Consider the following 7,146-nt stretch of genomic DNA (forward strand, 5'->3'; position numbering starts at 1 on the left):
ACGGGGTTGTGTTACTTTAGGACTAGTAAGCTACTTGGAATAGCAAGATAAAACATCTAATGAGGTGTGGAACAAGTTAGGATAGCCATGGCTTCCAAGGTTCACACTTTCATCAAACATAAGTCTTGCCATATGAACTATGGTAGACTTGGATGATTTCAACACTTGTGGGTTGTCTTAAACCCTATCAAAACAGAAAGTTTAAAGGTGTTTGCACCTCTAAACTCATAAGAATCTACCATACACAAGTTCACTAACCATAGACTCGATTAGAAGCAAGGTGGGTATAAGATTGCACAAGAAATCATAAGTTTTATAAAGTAACAAGATAATCTTCCAAAACATAAAGTTTAGACATCAAATGGTGATGTTCCACCTTAGTTTACCATGGTAAACTTGTGGATACACTCCTAGAGGTGTTCCAAGCCTTGAAATGAAAGAAAAGATGACGAAAAGTGAAGAAAGTGCTTACTTTTGCACTTAGAATAATTTGTCTTTTTCTGATGTTTACAACTGATTTAAGAGTGATTTGAGAGTGTAAATGAGTTGGGAAAGTGAAATGAGTGATAGGGAGCTTGATTATATAGTGGTTGGTTAGGGTTTAGTGTTTAATGAAGATTAAAGATGATTAGGAAGTAAAAAGGTGGCCAATCCATGACCAAGAAACAATAATCTTCGGATCAAGGGGTTTGATGGGCCGCGACAGATATGGCTAAAGGTATCGCGCCCCAAGTTTGATTTATTGCATTTTGGCCCCTGAACTTTGATATTCTTATTATTTTAAGCCATAACTTTCATTTTTAGCACATTTTCAAGTATGTAACATGTATGCAACCATAATTTGAGTGTCGCGAATACATGTATAAGTATTTGCACGTATAAAGAGCATCGAAACATATATTTACATGACTGATTGTATGTATAACAAATATGTATAAAGAACGAATTTCATTATGATCAATTTTCGGATTACAAAGTTGGAAAATAAATACGATTACAATGAGGATACAAGTTTCCAAAAATAGAAATACAGACAAATTTTCTAAATAAGGAAAGTTCCAAAATACGAAGCGTTACAATTTGAACGATGCCCAAGACTAATAGTTTTTTGATTTAACGGAATAGTTGAGTGCTGCAGTCTCCAAACTCAAGGAGTTGGTCATTAACATGCCCCAAGCTAAAGTCTAGCTTAAACCAAAATACACCCAAAAGTTGGCACCCTCATAAAGGAGCTCACCCAAATACTTAGCTCTCTCACACATCAGCCACCTGCCACGCAAAGTCAAACTGCTGGTGAGGTTTCAGCCACCTCATCATTGCCAACAAGGGAGCTTAAAAATGCCTTTAAAGATATCCTAGAACCCATGTTCATGGATTATCTAAACACCTTTTATGCCAAAATTTTTGGAACTTCTTCCCTCAAACCCTAGTTACATCAGTTTATGCAATTGCATAAAAACTGATGATGCCAAAACGGGGAGAAGAAGAAGGATTAAAAAATCTGATATAATTGAAGCAAGTGAAATAAGAGCAAAGAAAAGAGTTGATGAAGTTAAAGCCAGAACCATGATTGAAAAGCAAAAGGGGGTTGATGAAGGTGATGTGCGTCATGCATAAAGAATGGGTAGACGAGGAGAGTAGGGATGAGCATTTGGTGCCGGTACTGAACCAATACCGTACCATTTTCCTTGTTTTTTCGGTACTGGTAAGTGGTACCGTACAAGTATATTCGGTACTGGTACGAATTTTTCCCGTTTTCTGGTATCGGTACTTTCGGTATGGTACAAGTTCGGTCCAAACTGATACCATGCTCAACCCTAGGTAGGACTATCGGAATAAACGGGGTGGTTGTGGTGGCGGTGGTGATGGTGGTGGTGATAGAGGTGGTGGAATTGAAGGGTGGAGAAGAGAGAATAATAGAAGAGAGAGTGTGTATGTTATATATATATATATATATATATATATATTAATAACAATTTTATTATTATTTTTATTTAAAGGTAAAAAAGAAAATAAAAAAATAATGTATATATAAATGTGTGTGTATAAATATGCGTGTATATGTATACATATTATATTTATAAGTGTGTGTATATATAAATGCGTGTGTATATGTATATATATTATTTATTGTTATTTTATTTTTTATTTAAAGATAAAAAATTAAAAAAAATAAAAACAGAAAATAAATTGATAAACTGTCAAAATCATCTTTAAGTCAATAAAAATGCCATAATCATCCCTGATTTAGCCATATATATTATTTGGGTTTTATAATTTAGATGAAAATACTAACAAAAATCAAATATCAGTGGTTAGTTATAAAAAAAAGTTCTTAGTAACATATTATTTGGGTTTTATAATTTAGATGAAAATACTAACAAAAATCAAATATTGGTGGTTAGTTATAAAAAAAAGTTCTTAGTAACAGGTGAAAATGCTTAAACCTCATAGAAATTTTTGCAATTTAGTATTGTTTGTAAAATATATATTTTTTTTGGAAAAAGATTCCTTGCAACCAATACTATTGCTTGTAAAATATATTTTTTTTTGGAAAAAAGATTCCTTGCAACCAATAGCCATTAGCCACCAGTTTGCGGGTCACGTGGGTTTCTTTGTAGAGAGTGAAAGACGGAGAGCAGCCCCTACATGGGTCATTATCCTCTTGAGCTTTTTCTTGTCCAATTTTATGGTCAAATCCCTCTTTTTACTATATTTAATTTTTATAATCTATCAACTATTTTATCTCTATTCTCTTGATGTCAAACTAGACTGACCACGAATTTAGATAAAAGATGGAATGTGACATATCAAAAGAGAAAACCAATTCTCATAGTCGGTTTCTAACTCAGAAAATTCACGTGTTATTTTATCTTATTCTGAAGTATATGAGTGTAGTTTGATGTAAAGTCAAATAAAATCTAGACGCGTGTTTTGTTGGTTATCTTTTCGCATGCCTTTATATAAACTGTCAAAAAAACCAATAATACTGTCTCTTTTAACATTGTTTATGATGACGTTGATGTGTTGGTTTATTTGATGTAAAGCACCACTACGTGAATTAGTGGTAGAAGTTGATATGATCCACATGCTTTCGGAGACCTTTAGCCAATTTTTTTGTCTTACGAGTTTGGTTTTGCTAGGTGTAAATGGTTAATTGTAAGGGCTTGCATTCTGAAAGCACTTAGTAATAGTTATGTTTGACAAGAAAGATTGTTAGTGAAATCAGTTTTAGCCTTTAGGAAAGTCAATCAAGATAATGTAGAGTTCAAGATGAACATAAAGATAAAAGTTTCAATGGTTGGCTTAATTACTTGATATTAGGTTTAAAAAGAAGGTTATGAATATGTATTAAGAAAAAAGATTATGAATATGTATTAAGAAAAAAAGATTCAGTTACAGTTTATGATTGATTATTGTGGGTCAAGTTATTCTACAAAGGCTTCTAATTGTAAGAAGTGTAAGAAGGATTTATAGAGTGATAAGTGTCCAATAACCTAAAACTAAACCCACTACATCACTACCAAAAACCTAAACACCCACCCCCACCCCACCCCACCACCACCCAAAAACCTAACCCCCCCCCCCCACCAAAAAACCTAAACCCCCCCACCCCCCAAAAACCTAAAAAAAACTTAACCCCCCCCCCCCCCCCCCAACCCACCCCACCCCCCAAAAACCTAAAAAAAAACCTAACCCCCCCCCCCCAAAAAAAAAAAAACCTAAAAAAAAAAAATCTAAAAAAAAACTAAACACCCACCCCCACCCAAAAACCTAAACCCCCACCCCCTCGGCAAAAGAAAAAAAAATTTAGGGTGGGTGATGTGGGGGGGGGGGTGGGGGTTTAGGTTTTTGGTGGTGGTGGATGTTTAAGGTTTTTTTTTTTTTTTAGTGGGGTTTTTTTGTGTAGTGGGTTTTTTTAGGTTATTGGACACTTGTCACTCTATAAATCCTTCTTACACTTTTTACAATTAGGATCCTTTGTATTTGATCCTAATCCGATTATTGTTGTATAAGATAGAATAGATAGTTGACAAAAGATCAAATACAAATACGATTATAGTACAATACAAAACATTCGAATGGCGTGAAAAAGTAAAAAAAAAAAAAAAACGCGGTGTCATTTTGTAATTATTCTATAGTAATTATCAAAAGTAGAGTAATTACGATGCACTTATAGAGTAATTTTGAATGAATAGTTGTTTGATGCACTTATAGATTAATTTTGAAATTAATGTTGTTTGATGCACTTGTAGAGTAATTGAGAATGATATCTTATAGTGGTGTATTAATGATGAATTGTGGAGTAATTATGATATACTTGTAAAGTAATTTTGAATTGTATGTTGTTTGATGAAATTCTAGAGTAATTTTAATAGTCACTCTACTAATAGAATAATAATGAAAATGTAACCGCTCTCTTTTGCTTCTCCATGACATTCGTACGATATGTACGATAACTCTATTTGTGCGGGCTCTTTAACTATGGTATAATATAGTTGGTCTTACTGTTACTCTTTTATAAATTTTTATTAATACAAATATAGAATACGTATGTGATTTTCATTCTAGAGTTTGTCTTAAATGATTGTAAGCTTTCGTCGTGTTTTTCATAAGATTTTAGGTTAATCACTTTTTATCATGACTTAAGAGTTAGATATGAAGTGTATTTGTGGCAATATATTTGATCTCAAAAGGATTTTTTTTTTTTTTTAAAAGGTGATATTTTGTTTACTTTTATTTCTTTGTATCATATATCTGTTCAATTGCGTATGATCCTTTATACACCGAACGAGTAACAATATGCGTGTTAGAAGAAATAATACACCAAACGAGAAACAATATGTGTATGACAACATTGTTGATGGTGTATGATCCTAAAGGGTCATACACCGAACGACAAAATCAAGTTTATGTTTGAAAGAGTTTGAACGCATCAACAGGAATAAATATTATTCGCAAAATTATTTGGAGAAATATTATTACAGTGATTTTAAAATATTAAATGTAATTATTTGGAGAAGTAACACTAATTGTACTATAACTTAAAGCACAAAGTTGGTGGTTGTCATATCACAACCACCACCTTTCCTTTTATATAAACAATATTTGAGTATAAAGTATCAAAAGTAGATTATGTTCTGGTGGTTGCTGCGCATTAATCTAAACCGGAGGTACGGAGTTTGACTCCTGAATCTATTTTTCTCCCTAAACAATAGTTTTAGTATCATGTGATTCCTCCTCCTTTTCTTTAATCTTTCTTTTTCTCAACTGGGAATCTATTTTTTTCCTAAACTGAAGTTTTAGTATCATGTGATTCCTCCTCCTTTTCTTTAATCTTTCTTTTTCTCAACCGGGTCTGGTATTTTAATATTATCTGATTCCTCTCCTTTTTCTCAAATGGAGTTTTAATTTTATGTCATCATACTCACATGTTACTTTGATTTATTAAAATTAATTACTTATAATTAGTTTAATATTTATATACTAGATTTTAAAAATAAAAGTTGGTCCTTACACTTTTTAAATTGACACCTACACCCCCTATTCTTTAAGTAAGTTAAACATTCATTTCTAATTTTTGGTAATTGATAACTTTGATTCGCCAACCTTTTTTACTTATAACTTGACATCTCATTTTCTTTGAATTGCTTTTACGATTTTAGACGGAGCGTGTCATACATTACAATACTTTTTTTTATCTATGTTTAACCATGTTAATGTCTAAACTACTTTTACGATTTTACACGGTTGTTGAAAATACTGTTGCAACTTTACGCCGCAACGACTGAGACATACTCTTTTTTATTTATTTCAAATGACGTTAATGTCATGAACGTACTATGTGTAATAAAGTACAAAAACGCGTTATGTGCGGGTATTACACGTTAATGCCGTCATCGTACACTGTAAGCGCAATGCTTATATAGGTTACACCGAGTTAGACCGGATACGTCAAAACACGTGTTTTCATATGGCTAACACATTACATAACGTGCCGTCTACATCTTACCCTCCTCCGACCCTACCTTTGCTTTGCTATTGGTGGGATTTACTGAGTATGCTTATGATGATGTCGTCAGCTATAAACAACTAAGGTGCCACACATTAACGAGTGGCATATGCCGGTTTTGACGTACCTGTTGGTTTAAATTCACGTTTCAACGTAAACGTCTCACGTTTTGACATAAACTTTTTCCAGAAACGAGTTTGATCAAATATAATATGTTTTTATACTTATTTTTTGTGCGTTCGTAAACTGTGTTCGAAACCGAGTGGGTTATATATAACACTTTTTCCATTCGATGGCGACCTATTTTTTTCGAAAATAAGACAGGTCAAATATACGGTGTAAAAATATGTTTTCATAGTTATTTTAAATTTTGACGCCGCTGCAACGCGTGACGGGAAAAAAAACAAACAACCATGAAAATAAGATCATAAATCTGTGATGGAGTACAAAAAAATACCACTACTTACAGTAGTAGTAGTAGTAGTAATAATAATAATAATAATAATAATAATAATAATAATAATAATAATAATAATAATAAGAGTGAATTGCAAGTTTTGTCCTTTATTTTTAGGCCATTTTGCAAGTTTTGTCCTTTATGTTTAAATTTGACGAGTTTTGTCCTTTATGTTTAAAAATCAAGCACGTTTTACCCTTTGGGCCTTAAAAATCAAGCACGTTTTGTCCTTTATGTTTAAAAATCAAGCACGTTTTGTCCTTTATGTTTAAAAAATCAAGCACGTTTTGTCCTTAAAAATCAAGCACGTTTTGCCCCAAAGGGTAAAACGTGCTTGATTTTCAAACATAAAGGACAAAACTCGTCAAATTTAAACATAAAGGACAAAACTTGCAAAATGGCCTAAAGATGAAGGACAAAACTTGCAATTCACTCTAATAATAATAATAATAATAATAATAATAATAATAATAATAATAATAATAATAATAATAATAATAATCTTCCGAGTTAATTGCTAAAATCGTCCCTGAGGTTTGGGCACGTTTGCTATTTTCGTTCAAAATGACACTTTTATACCAAATTGCCCCCAATGTTTGTAATTTTTGCCATTTTCATCCAAACCACTAACTTAGTTTATTTTTTCTGTTAAGTTGAGGATATTTGGATGAAACTG

This window comes from Helianthus annuus, chromosome 13 (assembly GCF_002127325.2).
Source record: "Helianthus annuus cultivar XRQ/B chromosome 13, HanXRQr2.0-SUNRISE, whole genome shotgun sequence".
NCBI lineage: Eukaryota > Viridiplantae > Streptophyta > Magnoliopsida > Asterales > Asteraceae > Helianthus > Helianthus annuus.